The sequence below is a fragment of the Somniosus microcephalus genome, chromosome 20 (genome assembly GCF_052327205.1).
Source record: "Somniosus microcephalus isolate GS21.2 chromosome 20, FLI_Smic_1.0, whole genome shotgun sequence".
NCBI classification, from domain to species: Eukaryota; Metazoa; Chordata; class Chondrichthyes; order Squaliformes; family Somniosidae; genus Somniosus; species Somniosus microcephalus.
Window position 1 is genome coordinate 15,957,324 of NC_141006.1, and position 22,328 is coordinate 15,979,651.

General features: G+C 50.4%; 1 protein-coding gene across 9 annotated transcripts in view; it reads right to left on the bottom strand.

Moving 5' to 3' along the window:
* Positions 1–22,328, bottom strand: part of LOC147103064 (adhesion G protein-coupled receptor B2-like) — a 1,231,153-nt gene that overhangs the window by 994,793 nt on the left and 214,032 nt on the right. The window lies entirely within an intron of this gene.

Below are 22,328 nucleotides of genomic sequence, written 5' to 3' on the forward strand. Positions count from 1 at the left end.
CCTTGGAAGAATAGTGCAGGAAAGAGTGCCCCAGCTCCCGCCCCAAAGACAGAAACACCGACCTCTCCCCCCACAGTAGATTCATTAGTAGCTGCACTTCGAGTTTTGTTGGCTGGCCCAGGGAGGGTAGCCACAGCCACGGGTGCTTTAACTCCATCTGCCCCCCCAGTTAACACAGACTTATGACTAGAGCCAGTGCAGCCTGTCTATCTGTGTCCCCTTGAGTACGATGTATGGAAAAGACCGCTTGTTAAGATGGAAGTGGAGAAGGTAAAAGGGACCTATCTGTTGGACACGGGAGCTTCGAGCACCATAGTCTACTCAGATAACCCCGCTGCCTCACCTTTGTCTAACGGGGTCCTGTACAGCTTAGTGGGGTTCACAGGTAACGAGCAGGTTGGCTCGTTTTCTATCCCGCTGTCCATTCATTTAGGAGCACTCCACACCAAGTGGACTTGTGTTTTAATGAAGTGGGAGCAGGAAGGGAAAGGGATCCTGGGGGCTGATTTTATTATAGGCCACAGGATCCTAGTGGATCTTAGGAACCACTGTCGGTGAGGAGCATGCACCGGCAAAGAGGGTGAAGTGGCAGTTATCCCAGGAAAACAGGGAAAGGGGACCTGGTGTACCCTAAAACCCAAGGAGGGTTACGACCTCGAGCAAATGGTCAGTAACACTCCAGTGGAATATCAGGTATTTGTGCGAGCACACCTCAGCACATTTGCCACTCACAAGCATGATTGTGGGAGGGTGAACGGGGTCGAAGTAAGTAAGATGTGGACCCCATGACCCAACCACAGAAGCAGTATAATTTCCCCAAAGAGGCGGAGAAGGACATGGAAACAGCCATGATCTCTCTGGTCAAACAGGGGGTATTGAGACCAATAGCCACCCATGTAAACTCTTCGTTGTGGCCGGTTAGGAAACGGGACAACTCTTGGAGAGCCACGGTGGACTATCAGGTACTCAATAGGAACATCCCCGCCTGTGCACCCACAGTCGCAGCTGTCGCCGACCTCATAGGAAGTATTCCAGCCTCCGCGACCACCTTCATGGTGCTGGATATTTCCAACGGGTTTTGGTCCATCCCACTGCGGAGAGGGAACCAGTACAAGTTCGCCTTTATGTTTAAGGGCCAACAGTGCACCTGGAACTGCCTACCACAGGGGTTCCACAATAGCCCCAGCATCTTCCATCAGTGTATGGCAGATTGCTTAAAAAGCTTCAGCCGACCCCGACAGTTAGTCCAGTATGTGGATGACCTGCTCCTATTCATATAAATACTGTGGCTACAAGAACAGGCCAGAGGCTGAGAATTCTGCGGCGAGTGTCTCACCTCCTGACTCCCCAAAGCCTTTCCACCATCTACAAGGCACAAGTCAGGAGTGTGATGGAATACTCTCCACTTGCCTGGATGAGTGCAGCTCCAACAACACTCAAGAAGCTCGACACCATCTATCTATCTATCTATCTATGGCAGCTGTAGCTCCAATGACCGGAAAGCCCTGCAGCGGGTAGTCAAAACTGCCCAACGCATTACCGGCACCCGGCTACCGACCATAGAGCACATATACCAGAAACGCTGTTTACGGAGGTCACTGACCATCATCAAAGACCCTACCCACCCCAGCCACAGTCTGTTCGCCCCCTGCCATCTGGGACACGCTACAGATGCATTCACACCCGAACGACCAGATTTAGGAACAGCTTCTTTCCCAGGGCTGTCATCCTACTGAACTCCACAAATAAACTCTAAAGCCTGCACATCTGCCAATGCACTTTATTATGTTTTAATGTATTACAAGCCAAATGAATGTTGAATGTTTAAATGTCTTAATCTAAATGTACACTCTCGGGAGCCGCAAGCCTACATTTCGTTGTACTGCACTTATGCACTAACAATGACAATAAAGTTGATTATTATTATTATTATAATAAAAGAGTTGGTTTGTCTGTTTGTCTGTCTGTCCGCTATACACTCAAAAGTTATAGAGCGTACCTACACACAGCACGGTGGCATAGTGGTTAGCACTGTTGCCTCACAGCGCCAGGGACCCGGGTTCGAATCCGGCCTCGGGTGACCGTCTGTGTGGAGTTTGCACATTCTCCCCGTGTTTGCGTGGGTTTCCTCCGGGTGCTCCGGTTTCCTCCCACAGTCCAAAGATGTGCGGGTTAGGATGATTGGCTATGATAAATTGACCCTTAGTGTTAGGGGATCGGGTGGGATATGTGTCGGTGCAGGCTCGATGGGCCGAAATGGCCTCTATCTGCACTGTGGGGTTTCTGTGATTTCTGTGAGATGTTATATCAAAAGAAAGCTTATCATTAGGGGAGTCTAATAGGCGTATTTACTTTTTGGTCAGACAAAAATTGTTCGGACACTATACAAAAAACGTTCAAAAAAAGGACAAAATCCGCTCATTGGCGGTTGACCAATCCTACCACTCATTAGCGTTGAGTGACGTGATGGTTGAGGGGGGGCGTTCCATGGCGTTTGTGGGCGGGGCCAAATCATTCAAACTGCCGAGCGGGAGCTGAGCTGAGGTGAGTGGCGGCCATTAAACACCTGCCGGGCCTCAAGCTCAAAAAATGGTAATGGAGGTGAGGAAATTGTTGATTCATTAGTATTGACACATTAAATATAGATTTCCAGCAAAAAAAAAGTTGGTTTTAAAAGAAAAAAAAATCCATTTGCCAAGGGGACTCGGGCTTTCCCCCCGTCGGCGGTGGATCAGCTGCCTGCAGGCCTCAGGCCTCAGGCCTCAAAGCCTCGGCCTCTCCTCGCCAGCCACGCCCGAGCTAGGCACCGCCCGTCCCGTTGGGCCCGATTCCAAACCAGCGGCCCGTGATCGCCGCCATCTTGTTAAAGGCTGGCGGGGCCATCGCCACCATCTTGGTAAAGGCTGGCAGGGCGGGATGGAGCCTAGCGGGAGGTTGTTGGGGTCACTCGGCCCGGTCCTCAGCTCCATTTGCGGACGGGGACTCGGGTTTTCCCCCCCTCGGCCCGGTCCCGGGGCTCGGCTCTGTTTGCGCCCGCGGGTCGGGGACTCGGCCTTTCCCCCCCCCTCGGCCCGGTCCCAGGGCTCGGCTCTGTTTGCGGCCGCAGGCCGGTGACTCGCCCTTTCCCCCCCTCGGCCCGGTCCCGGGGCTCGGCTCCGTTTGCGGCCGCGGGCCGGGCACTCGGCCTTTCCCCCCGTTGGCCCGGTCTCGGGGCTTGGCTCTGTGTTCGGGCCTGAGGCGCTAGGGAGGGAGAGGGGAAGGAGGGAGAGGGGAGGGAGGGACAGAGAGGAAAGCAGGGAGAGGGAGAGAGAGAGGGGGAGGGAGAGAGAGAGGGGGAGGGAGGGAGAGAGGCAGGGAGAGGAGAGGGGGAGAGGGAGAGAGAGGGAGACGGGAGGGAGGGAGGGAGAGAGAGGGAGAGAGAGAGCGGGGAGGGAGGGGGAGAGACAGGGGCAGGGAGAGAGGGGAGAGAGAGGGGGGCAGGGAAAGAGAGGGGGATGGAGAGAGAGAGGGGGAAGGACGGAAAGAGTGAGGGGGTGGGAGAGGGAGGGAGAGCTCGCCTTCTTCCTTCCTTCCTTCCTTCCTTCCTTCGCAGGGGTCCATCGGGCCGGGACCTGAGGCGGTCCTTCCCCCCCTCTCTCTCCAGGATAATCCCGAACTAAATCCAGCAGTCTCTCTCTCTCTCTTCCCCCCCCGTCTCTCTCTCTCTCTCTTCCCCCGTCTCTCTCTTCTCCCCCCAGTCTCTCTCTCTCTCTCTTCCCCCCAGTCTCTCTCTCTCTCACTCCCCCGTCTCTCTCTCTCTCTTCCGCCCAGTCTCTCTCTCTCTCTCTCTTCCCCCCAGTCTCTCTCTCTCTCTTCCCCCCAGTCTCTCTCTCTCTCTCTTCCCCCCAGTCTCTCTCTCTCCCCCCAGTCTCTCTCTCTCTCCCCCCCAGCCTCTCTCTCTCTCTCTCCCCCCAGTCTCTCTCTCTCTCCCCCCCAGTGTCTCTCTCCCCATCTCTCTCTCTCTCCCCATCTCTCTCTCTCCCCCCCAGTCTCTCTCTCTCCCCCCCAGTCTCTCTCTCTCCCCCCCAGTCTCTCTCTCTCCCCCCCAGTCTCTCTCTCTCCCCCCCAGTCTCTCTCTCTCTCTCCCCCCAGTCTCTCTCTCTCTCTCCCCTGAGTCTCTCTCTCTCTCTCCCCCCCAGTCTCTCTCTCTCTCTCCCCCCTGTCTCTCTCTACTCCACCCAGTCTCTCTCTCTCTCTCGCCCTGCCGTCTCTCTCTACTCCCCCCAGTCTCTCTCTCTCTCTCTTCCAACAACAACATGCCCTCAAAAAACCCTTGGCACCACCGGGCACTCCAGCTAGTTCAGGATAAAGCAGCCCGCTTGATTGGCATTCCATCCACCACCTTCAACATTCACTCCCTCCACCACCGGCGCACTGTGGCTGCAGTGTGTACCATCTACAAGATGCACTGCAGCAACTCGCCAAAGCTCCTTCAACAGCACCTTCCAAACCCGCGACCTCTACCACTTAGAAGGACAAGGGCAGCAGACGCATGGGAACATCACCGCCTGCAAGTTCCCCTCCAAGCCACACACCATCCTGACTTGGACCTGTATCGCCGTTCCTTCACTGTCGCTGGGCCAAAATCCTGGAACTCCCTTCCTAACAGCATTGTGGGTGTACCTACACCATATGGACTGCAGCAGTTCAAGAAGGCGGCTCACCACCATCTTCTCAAGGGCAATTAGGGATGGGCACTAAATGCAGGCCTAGCCAGCGACGCCCACATCCCATCAATGAATAAAAAAAAAAAAAAAAATTCACTGATGAAGGAGAGGAACACGGTCCACTACTGGCGGAACCACTGGAGTTGCTCAAGCAGGAAGGTTTTAAGGTAAACCCCAAGAAGGTACAGATTGGCCAAAGGGAAGTAAAGTTCCTGGGGCTGGCTGTACAAGCAGGAGAAAGAGCCATAGATAAAGCCAGAAGGGAAGCAGTACAGGAGTTACCAGCCCCCAGTACAGTGACAGGAGTGAGATCTTTTCTAGGGCTGACAGGGTACTGCAGGGATTTTATTGAAGATTACGCCACCACAGCAGCCCCTCTGCTCCGATTCCTACACAATGGAGTGGAGTGGGTTTGGGATGAGGGTTGCGAGGCAGCATTTGTAAGCCTCAAGAAAAATCTGCAGACCGCACCAGCTCTAGGGGCCATTGATGGGGAGAAAGAATTTTTCTTAGAGGTAGCAGCCAGCGGGGACAGTCTGAGTGCAGTGCTGCTCCAGGAGCGGCACAGTCAGCTGAGTGATGTGCCTCAATAAATCCGAGACTCGATGTTAGCGAAACAAAACAAGGCTTTTATTGACTTAGAAGGTAACACATAGAGGAGAGGTGTCTTCCATCCAGAGGTCTGCCATACTGGATGTGATGCAGGCTGGGCCAGCTTACATAGGGGCCAGGTATGGGTGGAGCCCTACACACAGTACAATACAATGGTAAGGAAACGGAACTGAGGTTAGGGAAATGAAACTGAAACCAACCACAGTCACAGGCAGAGAATACCAATGAGTGATGAATGGAATATTTCATCACACTGAGACCGGTGGTTTACTCCTCCAGGATACTCACAGAGGTGGAGAAGGGCTATTCCAACTGTGAGAGGCACCTCCTCGCCACTCACTGGGCTGTGAAAAGATCATTGATCTTCGCAGGCACCTCGCCCATCACCCTCCTCACCCATCACACGCCCACCCAGATGCTCCTAGATGGGAGAATTAAGGATGGGACAGTGAGCAGTGCCCGCATTGCTCACTGGACCCTACTTCTCTTCCAGATGGATCTAAGGGTGAAATGTCTCTGCGAGCCAAAGCTCGCAGCCAACATGATTTATCCAGGGACGGCCCACCGGTGTTCCATTGAAGGGGTATGGGAAGTCGACATAAGTTTTCGGGCCAGAATACACCCCACAGGCTGCAAAATCTATGTGGATGGTTCCAGCAGGGTATCTGCTGGGAAACGACTCACAGGGTGTGGAGTTTATGACCCAGGGGCAGACATTGCCCTGGCAATTAAACTTCCCAGCACCATGAGTGCCCAGCAGGCAGAACTATCCGCGGTAGTGTACATGGTTACACACCCAGAGAAATTCCCTACCCCATACACGATTTGCTCGGACATCATGTTCATGTGCAATTCGTGTACGGAATACCTGGCCATCTGGTCCCGTCGGGGATACACCTCCGCCGACAGGAGACCTCTGGCCATCAAGCCTCTGCTGGAGAAAATCATGACAGCATTAGGGAAAGAAGGGAAGGTCTTTATCCATAAGGTTAAGGCCCATTCGAAGACAGAGCCCTTGAGGGAGGGAAATCAAACGGCAGATGAACTAGCCAAGCAGGGAGCTAGGGAAGGAGAGTTTAGGGACCCCTACCAGACAGGTCCGGTAGCTGCAATCCGGGACAAGGGAGGCACACAGGGGGTAGCTTTGGCACCGGACTCAAAGCAGGTCCAAGCCCAGGATTCCGTCCTTAAGGACGTCCTGGTAAAGAGAGAGAATGGGGAGTCCATAGGAAGGCCCGTTCGGGACAGCGGACAAGACTTTAAAACAGGCTGCTAGTTACATTATCCAGTGTAAACTGTTTAAACCCAAGAAAGGGGAACGGCCAGCAAGGGTTAACCGCACTAAAGCTAGAGAGCAGCAGCCTGCAGCTGTGGCAGACTCACAGACTGCAAAGGTGGGGGCAGTGAATTGTGTGACTGGAGAGGCCCTCCCACCAATTAAGTGGGATTCAGGTACACTCCTAGTAGCCGGAGCCTTAAGAAGGTCTCCTCCCACACCACAGCCTAGACTACCTTGGTCACCCGAGTATTATTTCAAACGGTCTAGCCCCAGGAGAACCCTTAACAAAAAGGGGAAAACAAAGGTCAGGGACAAGTCTAGGGATACGGATCCCCAGCCTACAGCCTCCAAAGGTGAGGGACTCACAGGAGAGGTAGTGTTGGGAAAAGAGAGAAGGGTCCCCAGCCTGCGGCATCAGGCTGCGGGGAACCCACAGGACAGGATAGGGACTCGGCAGCCACACCGAAGGGGGTAGTGTGTTGCAGCACAGGCAGACACACTCCCCTGGTTAACTGGGAATCAGGGAAACTCCCAGTTGTTTTAAGAAGGACTCTCCGAATCCGGTGGCACAGGTCACCTTACGCCCAGGCATACAAGCTGCCCAGATTCCACAAAAGGTACAGGCCTATCAGGAATTAGCCTGGCCGTCCGGAGACGGGCGGCGGGTGTGTATAGCTTTCTGAAGTATTTTAAGTGATTTTTCATTACAGTTTGGAAGTTTGGGATTTTAGTGGTTTAATTTTGGTTTAGTATGAGTTTAAGTTTTGAATTTTGATAACTGTGTCAGGCCAGAGAACCTTCTCAGGACATGGCTATTTTGTTTGTGTGTCCCTACAGAGAGGAAATCAGGATGAGGAAGGTTCTGCTCCTGCTCGCCCTGGTAGGGGTGAGCATCAGTGATCGAGGAGACGTGGAGAACTCCCACATCTATGGGTGTTCAGGAGAGAGAGCACCAATTATCACCGCTGGAGGTGGCGAACGGGGTGTGGAGGAACTCGCCATCTACTTCCACGAGGGAAGGTGGCCAGGGTGGCTGGGGTCTAACTCGACCCAGTACTCCAGCCAGATCAGGTACGGGGAGGCCTCCATCCCGTGCCCCAGGGTACAGGTCGTTGTCACAAGGGTCAGTGTCACCGTGGGGAAACGTGTGTGTTTGATATGCAAGGGACAGATTCCTTTGGATAGGTGGTGGTGGCTCAGAAAGCTGAGCAAGGATATAGGAAACCCGCAGTCGATTGGGAACGATTGGGAAACAATACCCATCGGACGATTACAGGGACCCGAGGGGGATTGAGTGTGTACTGGGACAAGTAGTGGGAACCGGATCAGGGGATTTATGTCTGTATGTGGGGGTCGGAGAGGATCTGCCCCACAGGCATATCCTTCATTTTCCACCGGCAATGGCAAGATGCCGGGGAGGGGATGGAGTGGGATTCCAGCCTGCATGCATGCGCGGTCCCACACTCCCCGATCCCAGTGAATGCCACTGAACTTGTGACCCGCCCCCGAAAGTCCCTGCCCATGACCACGACATCACGGACTATAGTCCAGAGGTGTCCTACCACCACCAAGAGACCAGGGAATGGTTTAGTCCCAGTGCCAACAGATAAGCTGCTGGACCAGGGAGTACACTATGCAGTGGCCTCAGTGATCCTGAACCTGACCGAGGTGCACTTACCTGAGTGGTGCCCTAAAGAGACAGAACGGTTGTGCCAAGCCCTGTTGCGGGAAATTTTCAGAAAGTTTTATGAGTTCGACTTTGCCAATGTAGACAAAGCGAAGCTGTACAGTTTACATCCTGAACATAATATGGGCACATGGAGACAAAGAAGGGGGACCTGGAATGATATTTTTACAGCTTACAGTACAGGATCCTCAGTGATAAACAGCCTAGATGATATAGAGTTACAAACCCAGATAAATGGTTTAAAGACCCAGTTAAGAAAACTCCTAACAGAGGAGAACACAATAGTAGGCTCAGAGCTGCATGAGGACCATGCCATGACGGTCCATTTAAAGGAGATACAGGAGACTTTGGTTTATCCGGAGGTTGTATGTCCGGAATACTCGATCTAACGGCAAAAATCAGGAGCCGTTTTCTATAAGTTTTTTTAGTTCTCGTTGCTTTTTTTTCCCCAGTCAGGTACTGCAAGGTCTGTAGCTATAGCAACAGCTTCAGCTAGAGACGCTTGCAGCTGCAGCCGACTGTTTTGAAGCTGTTGCTAAGCAACAGGGTTTGTTGATTCACACAGAGCTTTTCAGTTCCGTATCTCTCAACATTAACGCTGGTATGTCCGGCACTTTTGATGGTACGGCACCAGCTCGGTCCCATCAGTGCCGGATATCAGAAAGTTTCCTGTAATAGCTGAGCTGGAGAGACACGCCAAAACAGTAAATGCACTCGTACGGGAAGACAGGAATGCTTCGGATCAAGCTGCACAGAATGAGGTGTGCGTGCTATACGGGGCATGGTTGCTGGGCGAGGACCGCAGCAACCTGGAGGATTTAAAACAAGGTTTAGTCCCCTCCTGGATTAGCAACAAGCACCTCGCAGCCCTCCACCCGCTTAGTAATTCGCTGAGCCCATGTCAGCTCCGTCTAGCCTCTGAAGCCTACCCTGTCCCAGTGGATTGTGGACGTTCCAATCACACTATCATGGGGAGAGTAGTGAGGATGCGGATCATGGGTGGGACAGCCCGACCCGCACCGGTATACAGGGTGGAGAACATTGGGATCATTCAAGGGGGTGCGCACGTCCGCTTTGCAGAGGTCCCACCTTATGTCATAAAGTGGGAGCACGCTATGACAGGTACAGGCCTCTCCGGGTGTCGGAGCCGGGGAGCACACATAATAAGAACATAAGAAGTAGGAGCAGGAGTAGGCCATACGGCCCCTCGGGCCTGCTCCGCCATTCAATAGGATCATGGCTGATCCGAACCTAGACTCACGTCCACATCCCTGCCCGCTCCCCATAACCCTTAATTCCCTTATCAGCTAGGAAACTGTCTATCTCCGTTTTAAATTTATTTAATGTCGCAGCTTCCACAGCTCTCTGAGGTAGCAAATTCCATCGATTTACTACCCTCTGAGTGAAGAAGTTTCTCCTCATCTCAGTTATGAAAGGGCAGCCCCTTATTCTAAGATTATGACCCCTAGTTCTAGTCTCACCCATCAGTGGAAACATCCTCACTGCATCCACCCGATCAAGCCCCCTCACAATCTTATATGTTTCGATGAGATCGCCTCTCATTCTTCTGAATTCCAATGAGTAGAGGCCCAACCTACTCAACCTTTCCTCATAAGTCAATCCCCTCATCTCCGGAATCAACCGAGTGAACCTTCTCTGAACTGCCTCGAGAGCAAGTATATCTTTTCTTAAATATGGAAACAAAACTGTACGCAGTATTCCAGGTGTGGCCTCACCAGTACCCTGTGTAACTGAAGCAAGACTTCCCTGCTTTTATACTCCATCCCCCTTGCAATAAAAGCCAAGATTCCATTGGCCTTCCTGATCACCTGCTGTACCTGCATACTAACCTTCTGTGTTTCATGCACCAGGACCCCCAGATCCCTTTGTACTGTAGCACTTTGCAGTTTCTTTCCATTTAGATAATAACTTGCTCTTGATTTTTTCTGCCAAAGTGCATAACCTCACACTTTCCAACATTATATTCCATCTGCCAAATTTCTGCCCACTCACTTAGCCTGTCTATGTCCTTTTGCAGGTTATTTATGTCCTCCTCACTCACTGATTTCCCTCCCATCTTTGTATCGTCAGCAAACTTGGATACGTTGCACTTGGTCCCCTCCTCCAAATCGTTAATGTAGATTGTAAAAAGTTGGTGTCCCAGCACTGACCCCTGCGGAACACCACTAGTTACTGATTGCCAACTCGAGAATGAACCATTTATCCCAACTCTCTGTTTTCTGTTAGATAGCCAATCTTCCACCCATGCCAGTATATTACCCCCAATCCCGTGATTTTTTATCTTGTGCAGTAATCTTTTGTGTGGCATCTTGTCAAATGCATTTTGGAAGTCCAAATACACCACATCCACTGGTTCCCCTTTATCCACCCTGTATGTTACATCCTCAAAGAATTCGAGCAAATTTGTCAAACATGACTTCCCCTTCATAAAACCATGCTGACTCTGTCCTATTAAATTATGCTTATCCAAATGTCCTGTTACTGCTTCCTTAATAATGGACTCCAACATTTTACCAACCACAGATATACTGTGTCCCCAGCACTTGAATGCCTATTCGAGACCACAGTGCGGGTTTAAAGCTGCTGGTGCACGACCTGTGAACTGTACCATGGAGGTAATGGCACAAGACCATGTTTCCCCTCAGGTAGCATTCATAGGGGGTGGGACATATTGTGTCACCACAAGTGCGCCTCACTACCGGCATGGACAGTACATCTGGTGTCCGGTGAGTGACAGCAGTTTTTGTTTTAAACCCAAGGCAGAAGTTCAAGTGGCCCAGGAACGGATTGTACCCATCCCTGAACCCTCAACTGTTCACCTCACTGTCAGGGAAAACATCACCAACCTGCAAAGTTATGTAACACATTTCGGCTATGAGATTCCCCCTCTACCAGAACATCTTACCGCCCTATTAAAAGCAGTGGTCATCTCACAGAAACATTTCTATACATTAGAGCAGAAGACAGTCGAGATGGGGCCAAGATATTGGATATTGTAGTTCCACCCTGGTAGGACATTTTTGAAAATATAGAAGTCCCCTTTTGGATTAGGCTGGCTTCACACATTTTAGTGGTTTGCCAGCTTGGCATAGTTTTCTACCTGTTGTGTACAAAGTGCAAAGGAAGGGACCAGATGCTCCGCTCTCAACATGAGGGAGCATGGGACAAAGATAAAGTCTGTGACCAGGTATAAAACAAAACCTTGAATGTTATTAAAATTGAAGTTTGATGAGTGTGTGTGTCATTTATTTTTCCTATGTGTGTTTTTTTTCCAAGTGGTGCAGGGGTGTTGGACCCCCTCCATGCTTGGATGTGAATGTAATAAAAGTTTTGTACCTTGTGCATTCTGTTAAACACTACACCTAAAGGGAATGGGAGAGTGTTTTGTTTGGGTATTAGTTTAGATAACACAGGGGAAGGTTGGCTCCCGAGGATCAGAAAATTTTGCTCACAACTGCATGATACTATAGTGTTATAAAGTATCACGGGGGGTGTGTAAGGATCGCAAAATTACACATTTTCCCCCAAAAGGACGAAAGGAGAGATATTGGACTGTTTAAAGGGAATATTGGGCCAAAGGGATTTAAAATTAAAACCCCAGGAAGATTTGGCTGGTATAAAAGACATGTTCAGACTTGCGAAAAGCTGTGACACAGGGAAGGTGGGGTGGGCCCCCGAGTTTGGATATTGGATAGTCTAGGAATGTCCTGGGCCACCTCAGCCTTTACATAAAGACAATAAAACCTGTTCCTGCCGAAAATCGCAGAGCAAAAGTACATGAATAAAACAGTACATGCCCACAGCAACACAAAAGAAAGAATATAGCCCAACAGGAACCAACAATCAAACAGCAGTCCAAAACCAATCAAGGAGATTTACAAACGTTTTACATTTTTAAACTAGTTTCAGGGCAATCCCGAAACCAGTTAAAGGCCAATTAAAGTTAGATGGACCATCCCTGAAGCTCGTTAAAAGTAGATGGGCCATCCCCAAAGCTCGTTAAAGTTTTAAAACCTATTAAAAATAACAAGCCCGCCAAATTTAACAAAGAAACCCGAGATTTGGCGGTCAGATAAGCCAGGCCTCAAATTAGTATAATTGAGGCCTGCCTTTTCAATGAAAACAGCACAGCTCAACGGATCATCATCAGGATCGGAGACTCAAAGAAACAGAAGAAAAAGGAAAGTTGTGGCAACCGAAGGCCTAAAGAAACCAACATCTACCAATATTACCACCAACCAGGTAATATTGGGCCACCGCAACCAACAAGAAGCCAACCACCGAAAACTCAAAAAACAAAGACTTGTTTCCACTCTACAGGCTAGTCTGACTTACCCCTGGGTAAGATTTTGACACAAAAGACCCTAAAACTTAACCTAACCAAAGAAAATTGGGTACGTACCCGATACATCCAACAGTGCGACTAACCGCATCAATGGACAAACCCAAACTGAAGACCCAACGCAGGTGCAGTCTTCTACCATGTCCAGGGTACAGCAGGCCCCAACCGCCACAACTAAGGAGAACCCCGAAATCGCGAACCTCTACAATCTGTCAGGAAAGTCGTTTGGTGAGCATTTCCTGGTCCTCTGGATTTCAACCTAGTGAGGATAGTGGGGTTGGAGGGTAAGGGATTTTTGTCTATTGTAATTCTCTCTCGCATATTCTGAGTGTTCCCCACCCTTTTAGAGTATAAGTTTTATTGTATTGTATATTTTCCTGACTCAAAATAAAGATCTGAATTCTTTTGACTAACCCAGGTGTCTGTTGCAAGTTCATTACAACCCCCAAATAAGTCCAAAGTCTAGAACAAAAGGGAGTGGGAGCGATTCGAACCGCTCAAAGGAGTCAGAGGTGAAGCTGACAACCCACACACCACCACTTATAGCACGATCGAATTTTGCGGCCAGGGCGCGAGCGGGGTGCTGCGCAAGGGACTGACATCATCGCCGGAGGCACAGCGCCATGGGGTGCTGCTGGCTACCGCCGCCACTAACCTCCCGCTGAATTTCGTGGGTGGCATTAGCGGCGCCGCGCCCGGGCGCTAATGGGGTGCAAAGCAACCCAATTTATCCCCCTAAGAGTCTCTGGCCCAAAGATTCTGGGTACAGTCCCTGCGCCAGCATGGTGAGGTAGGAGGCTCCCCAGATATTGGGCCTCGGGCCTCATTATAATGGAGCTGGCACATCGCAACAGCTTGCCAGCAAAGAGTAGTGAAAAATAGGGGAATTGCTAGCATCACAGCTGCCCTCAGGTAAGTGTGTCTGGGAGTCGGTGCAGCGAGCAGTAGCACTGGGGGTTCGGGTTGGGAGTGGCAGCAATGGAAGCGGGGAGCAGCGGTTATCAGGTCTTTTTAATGTGGGGTCGGAAGGAGCAGCAGTACTCTTCCCAGCTCCACATTCAGGTAAGTTACTTACCTTCTTTGTTGCAGACAATTCCTAGGGTTGGTTTCCCTGAGTGCAGCCAGCGATGGCGCTGGCTGTATTAGGGCAACCAATCTTGGAGAGGGGATTTTACGTGGGTAAAGGATAGCTCTTGTTTGTCCTTACCCACACTTTAGGAAGGAGGTCAAGGCCTTAGAGAGGGTGCAGAGGAGATTTACTAGAATGGTACCAGGGATGAGGGACTTCAGTTATGTGGAGAGACTTGAGAAATTGGGTTGTTCTCCTTAGAACAGGGATGGTTAAGAGGAGATTTGATAGAGGTGTTCAAAATCATGAAGCGTTTTGATGGTGTAAATAAGGAGAAACTGTTTCCTGTGGCAGAAGGGTCAGTAGCCAGAGGACACAGATTTAAGATTATTGGCAAAAGAACCAGAGGCGACATGAGCAAAACATTTTTTACGCAGCAAGTTGTTGTGATCTGGAATGCGCTGCCTGAAAGGGTGTTGGAAGCAGATTCAATGGTAACTTTCAAAAGGGAATTGAATAAGTACTTGAGGGCTAAATATGTAGAGGGTTTTGGGCAATGTTTCCGTTAATTTCTTTTGGGTGCGCAGCCCCTTTAAGGGGCTGCACGGCCTATTCAAATGACTGCACATGCGTGTATTTTATGATTATAAAACTGTTGAGCGGCCTGCACAGGACCTCCAGATTACTGCACAGCTGCGCAGTTTAGCGGGAATGTTGAATATGGTGTAAGATCAGCGGAGCAGGACTAATTGGATAGCTCTATCAAAGAGCCAGCACAGACACAATGGGCCGAATGGCCTCCTTCTGTGCTGTGTCATTTTACGATTCTATGAATATGGCAGGCAATGTACTTCCAGCCAGAAATGTGTGCACACTTCTTGCCCTCCATATTGGGGCATTAGTCGTCTGAGTAACGCTTGAGGAACGGCTGATGTGTGGAATAAAAACAGAAAATGCTGGAAATACTCAGAAGGTCAGGCAGCATCTGTAGAGAGAGAAACAGAGTTAACGTTTCAGGTCGATGACCCTTCGTGGGGAAGAACCAGTTGTTATGATCCATGGCGGAACTAATGACATAGGAAAGAACAGGGAGGAGATCCTGCTGAGGAAGTATCAGAACGTTCTGACGAAGGGTCATCGACCTGAAACGTTAACTCTACAGATGCTGCCTGACCTGCTGAGTATTTCCAGCATTTTCTGTGTTTATTTCAGATTTCCAGCGTTCGCAGTATTTTGCTTCTGTATGGCTGATGTGTGAACCGATTTCTAGGCCTCTGTTTGTGCTGTCCTTATTCATGGTGAGTTTGGCAAACTCCATTATGTTATGTTCAATGTTCCCGAGGTGTTCCCTAAGCTTAATTTGTTCTTTTATCTTTGGTTTCTTACACAAAATTAAACCCTGCTTTCAGCCTCATGTGCTCTTTAACTATGTGGGTCAAAAATCAGACTATGACCATGTCCTGGAAGTAAATCTCTTTGCTCCTGCTCCCACTTTAAACCTCCCAGGTAATTTCCCATTAAAATAAAACCCTCCATGACAATGTATTCAACAACAGCAACTTGCATTTATATAGTACAGGAAACTTTGTGTTATCCGGAGGCTAAGTGTCCGGCAAGCTCGAGCCACCGGCAAAAATCAAGAGCCGTTTTGTTAGGTTTTTTTCTTCTCGTGGCTTTTTATCCAACAGTCAGGCTCTGGAAAGTCTCTCTGAAGCTGTTGCTAAGCTACAGAGATGCTTCCAAGGTACGGGCCGACTGTTTAGAAGCTGTTGCTAAGCAACAGTGTTTATTGTCAGATACGGAGATGAAAAGCTCCGTATGCTTCAACATTAACGCTGGTGTGTCTGGCAGTTTTGAGGGAACGGCAACAGCTCAGTCCCGTCGGTGCTGGATAGCACAAAGTTTCCTGTACCTTTAACAAAGAAAAACATCCCAAGGTACTTAATCAGACAAAAATCTACACGAGCCAAAGAAGGAGGAAGTAGGGGGGTGACTAAAAGTTAATTCAAAGAGGTGGGTTTTAAGGAGGGTCTTAAGGAGGGAGGTGAAGAGATAATTAGGGGGATGGAGGGTATCCGCTGCAGTCACAATCAAGAGTCCAGAAGGGTGTGTTGCCTACCCGATATCAGGGTAAAGGATTTCTCAAACCGCCTTCATCTTGGAAAGGGTGGGGAAGAACCAGTTGTTAAGATCCATGGCGGAACAAATGACATAGGAAAGAACAGGGAGGAGATCCTGCTTTGGAAGTATCAAGAGTGAGGCACTAAATTAAAATTCAGGACCTTAAATGTGGTAATCTCTGGATTACTACCTGAGCCATAGGGATAAACAGATGAGGAAAGAAAAAGTATAACTGAAAGAGTGGTGTGGGAAGGAGGAGTTCCATGGAACACCGGCACCAGTACTGGGACAGGAAGCAGCTGTACCGTTGGGATGAGCTGCATCTGAACTGAACTGGGACCAAGGTCATGGCAGAAAGGATAAATAGAACTGTGGAAGGGACTTTAAATCAATAAAGAGGGGGGAGGGTTCATGTGGAAAAAAAAATAACCTAAAGATAAAAAAGAGGGAATAAGACCAATGGTCAAAGTACAAAAGCAGATAAAGATAATATAAATACTCCAGGAAAAGATTATAGCCAGTAATAATAAAATACCTGTTAAAAATAAGGTGTGATAAAAAAATTAAAATGTGGCGGAACTGCCAGAGGATTACGGACAATTGTATATAATTCCTTTTACAGCAATGTAGTACAGCTGGGGGCTGCACCTTTAATGTATCTATTAACTGTACTAGGGCTTCTTTCCTGTACTCCGCGTGATGACGTCATGCCGTCCGTCATGTGATCTCTCAACGGTGGGAAGAACGTGATGACGTCATGGCGTCAGAGCTCGGAGCCTTCTAGCAGTTGAGCTCGGAACCTGCTGGCAGTTGAGCTCGGAACCTTCTAGCAGTTCCAGAGAGGCTTTCAAGCAGACCAGACCTATTTGCATTGTATCCTACAGTTTCCTGTACAGCTTCGTTTGTTCATTAAATTTTATTGTTTTTGATTCTCTGAGTCGATCTCAATTCTTCAGCTAGGAACACCAGTTCCTACATTGGTGACCCCGATTTCTTCAAACAATATTCGTTGAAGTTACAGCATGGACACGAACGCCGTCACCCTCAAACTGCCGCAATTTTGGGAGCAACAACCGGCCGCGTGGTTTTTCCAGGCGGAAGCCCAATTTGCAATCCGGGGAGTAGCAGCGGATTCGACCCGTTATTATTACGTGGTCTCCGCCCTCGACAGCGCCACGGCCTCGCAGGTCATCAGCCTCCTCCAGAGTCCACCAAACGATGGCAAGTACGAAGCTTTAAAAGCACGGTTACTGCAGATTTTCGGTCTGTCCAAGTCAGAACGCACTCGCAGACTTAGCCATGCCTGGCCTCGGGGACTCAAAGCCCCTCAGAGCTCATGAGCCAAATGCTCACGCTTTTGGGCTCGGAATCGCAATGTTTTCTGTTCCGCGAGCTATTTCTCTGTCAGCTGCCAGAGCCAGTACAGACGGCCTTGGCCAATTCCACGATCACGGATTGTGCTGAACTCACTGCAGAAGCGGATAAAATATTCACCATCTTACAACAATCTTGTGCAGCCACGAGGCGCCAAAACCGTGCTGAACTCGCAGCAGAGGCGGATACAACATGCTCCGTCGCACAGCAGTGTTGTGCAGCCACGAGGTGGCCATCCCCCACAACAGCAAAGCTGACTCCTCCTCCTGCAGGCTGGTGTACATACCGCGCTCGTTTTGGCGCGAGAGCCAGTTGCTGCCGTCCACCCTGCAGTTTTTCCCCCCCAAAAAAACCTACCTCAAACCAGCGGTTTCTGAGAAGATCAATAAGGCCTAAGGGACACGCCGGAGTTGCGACGGCCGTCGGGACCGCAGGGAAACTCCTATACATTACAGACTCCCTGTCAGGGCGACGTTTTCTCTGCGATACTGGCTCCCAGTGCAGTATCCTACCAGCATCGAAGCTCGATCTTCAATCCGGCGGTCAAGGTCCCTCCCTCGAGGCAGAAAATGGTGCGGCCATCCGCACGTTCGGAAAGCGCAGGGTCCAGCTGAGATTTGGCGGCCAACGTTTTGTTTGGGAGTTCATCGCGGCAAAAATCTCACAGGCCATCCTGGGTGCAGATTTCTTCTGCGCAAACGGTTTTCTTGTCGACGTCCGACACTGCCGGCTAATCAGCGCCTCCACTTTACACTCGGTCCCCTGCCACCGAAGCACCGCGATGTCTTGGTCAGTTTCCTGTGCAGTCCCTTCTCCAAATGAGTTTTCTCGTCTCCTCAGTGAGTTCCCTGAGCTCACCCCCACATTTTCTTCTTCAGTCGCGAGGCACGGTGTGCCGCACCACATTACCACGACAGGATCCCCCGTTTATGCGAGAGCTCGACGTCTGGAACTCGGTAAACTCGCGGCCGCCAAGGCGGAATTCCTTACCATGGAACGCCTTGGAATTATTCGACGTTCGAATAGTTCTTGGTCCTCGCCATTACACATTGTTCCTAAGCCAGGCGGCGGTTGGCGACCATGCGGCGGCTACCGACGCCTGAATGAAGCTAGCACACCGGATCGGTACCCTATTCCTCATATACATGGTTTTTCGGCCCATCTAGCAGGGAATTCCATCTTTTCCAAAGTAGACCTCGTCCGAGGTTATCATCAAGTGCCCGTGCATCCTCAGGACGTCCCCAAAACCGCCGTCATCACACCTTTCGGGCTCTTTGAGTTCCTTCGTATGCCGTTTGGGCTGAAGAATGCAGCACAAGCCTTCCAACGCCTCATTGATTCTGTTTTGCGCGATCTGCCGTTCATCTTCGTCTACCTGGACGACATCCTTATCGCCAGTAACAGCATGAAAGAGCACATTACGCACTTGCGTACCCTTTTTTCTCCTCTCAGCCAACACGGCCTTATTATCAATCCGGCCAAGTGCCAGTTTGGGTTGCACAGCATTGATTTTCTGGGACACAGAATCACCTCAGAAGGCACCGTCCCGCTGGCCACGAAGGTGGAAGCAGTCACCTCGTTCCCTCTTCCTCAGACCGTCAGGGCCCTCCAGGAATTTCTGGGGATGGTCAACCTTTATCATCGGTTCGTCCCCAAGGCGGCCCTGTTGATGCAACCGTTGTATGAGGCCCTAAGTGGTAAATCGGGTAAAGGCCCGATCGATTGGACACCCCAAATGGACCAGGCTTTCCTCGACACTAAGAACGCTTTGGCTGCTACGACCATGTTGGCACATCCCCTTCCGGGCGCAACCATAGCCCTTACCAGGTAGACGAAGATGAACGGCAGATCGCGCAAAACGGAATCCATGAGGCGTTGGAAGGCTTCTGCTGCATTCTTCAGCCCAAACGGCATACGAAGGAACTCAAAGAGCCCGAAAGGTGTGATGACGGCGGTTTTGGGGACGTCCTGAGGATGCACGGGCACTTGATGATGCCATCGGGGCAGTACAGGAGCAGTGGATCGACGGCACATGGCAACCACTGGCTTTCTTCAGCCGCCAATTGCGAAATATCGAACGCAAGTATAGTACTTTTGATAGGGAGTTGTTGGCATTGTTTCTGGCCGTCCGCCATTTTTGCTTCCTACTGGAAGGACGCCCATTCACGGCTTTTGTAGACCACAAGCCACTTACTTTTGCGATGGCCAAGGTGGCGGAACCATGGCCGGCACGGCAACAATGTCAGCTTACGTACATATCAGAATTTACAACCAACATACAACATATCTCTGGCAAGGACAACCTGGTGGCGGATTGTCTCTCCCGCGCCCAGCTCCACGCAGTACACCTGGGAGTCGACTATGTTGGTTTGGCAAAAGACCAGAAGGCAGACCCTGAAGTGCAGGCATACCGGACCACACCTTCCAGCTTACAAGTGGCTGATGTCAGTTTCCAGGCAGCAGGGACCACACTCCTTTGTGACATCTCGATAGAAGTCCCCCGTCCAATCGTTCCAGTTGAATGGCGCAGAAGAATTTTCGACACAATCCACAGATTGTCACACCCTGGCATGAGAGCGTCACAACGACTCATGGCAAAGAAATTCATCTGGAAGGGCATGCATCTCGACATCCGTGACTGGACCAATACCTGCGTGAGTTGCCAGAAGTCCAAAATCCAACGCCATGTTAAGGCCCCAGTCGCCACTTTTCCGGTTCCGGAGCGCCGATTCCACCATGTGCACGTGGACCTGGTTGGTCCTCTCCATTCTTCTCAGGGGTACACTCACCTCCTCACCGTGGTAGACCGCACCACCAGGTGGCCAGAGGCAATTCCTTTGGTTGGCACCACAGCGGCAGACGTCTCCAGAGCCTTCATCTCGTCGTGGGTACCTCGGTTTGGGGTACCGGCTGACATCTCCTCCGGCCGGGGGCCTCAATTTACCTCTGAGCTGTGGAACGCCGTAGCCCAAGGATTGGGCACAAAGCTGCATCGTACCACCGCCTACCATCCACGGGCAAACAGTCTGTGTGAGAGATTCCACAGGTCCCTTAAAGCGGCACTGCGTGTTAGTCTTCATGGGCCTAGTTGGGTGGACAGGCTCCCTTGGGTGCTGCTAGGTCTTCGCACGGTGCCTAAGGACGACCTGCAATCTTCGTCAGCGGAGCTGGTTTATGGCCAACCACTCAGAGTGCCGGGCGATTTTCTTCCTCCTCACACAGAACCCTGGTCCCCAGCTCAGCAGCTCGTCAGCCACCAGGAAGCGGCTAAGAATTTCATCCCGTTGCCTACGTCGCATCATGACCAGCAACGCTCCTATGTCCCGGTGGATCTGAAGAGCGCAGAATGCGTGTTCATTCGGCAAGATGCTCGCAAAGACCCGCTCAAACCGCCTTACACAGGTCCGTTCCGCGTCATCTCATCAGGTGACAAGTCCTTCACAGTCAATGTCGGCGGTAAGCCTGACCACATCTCCATCGACCGGTTGAAACCGGCGCATCTGGATCTGAGTGAACTAGTCGTCACCGCTCAGCCGCCTCGTCGTGGTCGTCCACCGTCGACTGCCGATCAAGTACAACCACAGCCAACGGCCAGTTCGTCTTCGAGCGCTCCATTCCAGCTGCCAGGGTATCGCAGTCGGTTGGACAGAATTGTCAGACCGCCTTCTCGCCTTACCTTCTCTGTTAAAAGCAATTCTGGGGGGGCGCATGTGGCGGAACCACCAGAGGATTACGGACAATTGTATATAATTCCTTTTACAGCAATGTAGTACAGCTGGGGGCTGCACCTTTAATGTATCTGTTAACTGTACTAGGGCTTCTTTCCTGTACTCCGCGTGATGACATCATGCCATCCGTCACGTGATCTCTCAACGGTGGGAAGAACGTGATGACGTCATGACGTCAGAGCTCGGAACCTTCTAGCAGTTGAGCTCGGAACCTTCTAGCAGTTCCAGAGAGGCTTTCAAGCAAACCAGACCTATTTGCATTGTATCCTACAGTTTACTGTACAGCTTCGTTTGTTCATTAAATTTTATTGTTTTTGATTCTTTGAGTCGATCTCAATTCTTCAGCTAGGAACAGCAGTTCCTACAAAAACATATTAAATTGCCTGTATAGCAATGTAGAGAACATCATCAACCAAAGTGTTTTTTTTAGATTTGTTTTATGGGATGTGGGTGTTGCTGACAAGGCCAGTATTTATTGCCCATCCCTAATTGCGCTTGAGAAGGTGATGGTAAGCCACCTTCTTCAACCGCTGCAGTCCGTGTGGTGAAGGTACTCCCACAGTACTGTTAGGTAGGGAGTTCCAGGATTTTGACCCAGTGACGATGAAGGATCGGCGATATACTTCTAAGTCAGGATGGTGTGTGACTTGGAGGGGAACTTGGAGGTGGTGGTGTTCCCATGCGCCTACTGCCCTTGTCCTTCTAGGTGGTAGAGGTCGCGGGTTTGGGAGGTGCTGCCAAAAAAACCTTGGCAAATTGCTGCAGTGCATCTTGTAGATGGTACACACTGCAGCCACAGTACGCCGCTGGTGAAGGGAGTGAATGTTTAAGGTGGTGGATGGGGTGTCAATCAAGCAGGCTGCTTTGTCCCAGATGGTGTTGAGCTTCTTGAGTGTTGGAGCTGCACTCATCCAGGCAAGTGGAGAGTATTCCATCACACTCCTTACTTGTGCCTTGTAGATGGTGGAAGGCTTTGGGGAGTCAGGAGGTGTGACACTCGCCACAGAATACCTAGCCTCTGGCCTGGCAGGTAAAGGGAGTTAAGGTGTAATAGGTCAAAAAGTGCCAGAAATACACCATCAGGGCATATGGACAGTGTAATGAAATCTGTTTGTCTTGCCTGTATTCATTTCGCACTCATGTTATATTACCCTCCCCCACACGGTGTATAGTTTCACTTCCTCTTTCCTGACTAACCTGGAAGGTTCCAGGTCTTGGCTCTTGGCTCCGCCTCTGACTTCTCTTACTTAAAGATCCCAGGATCTGTATGACTCATTCCTGTGAGCCAGTCGGTGTGCTGAGATGTAAGCTCTGATCTTAGTGATTAAAAGCCAACTTGTTTAAGTTAATAACTTCTAGTTTTGTGATTATTGAAGGCACATCAATTTT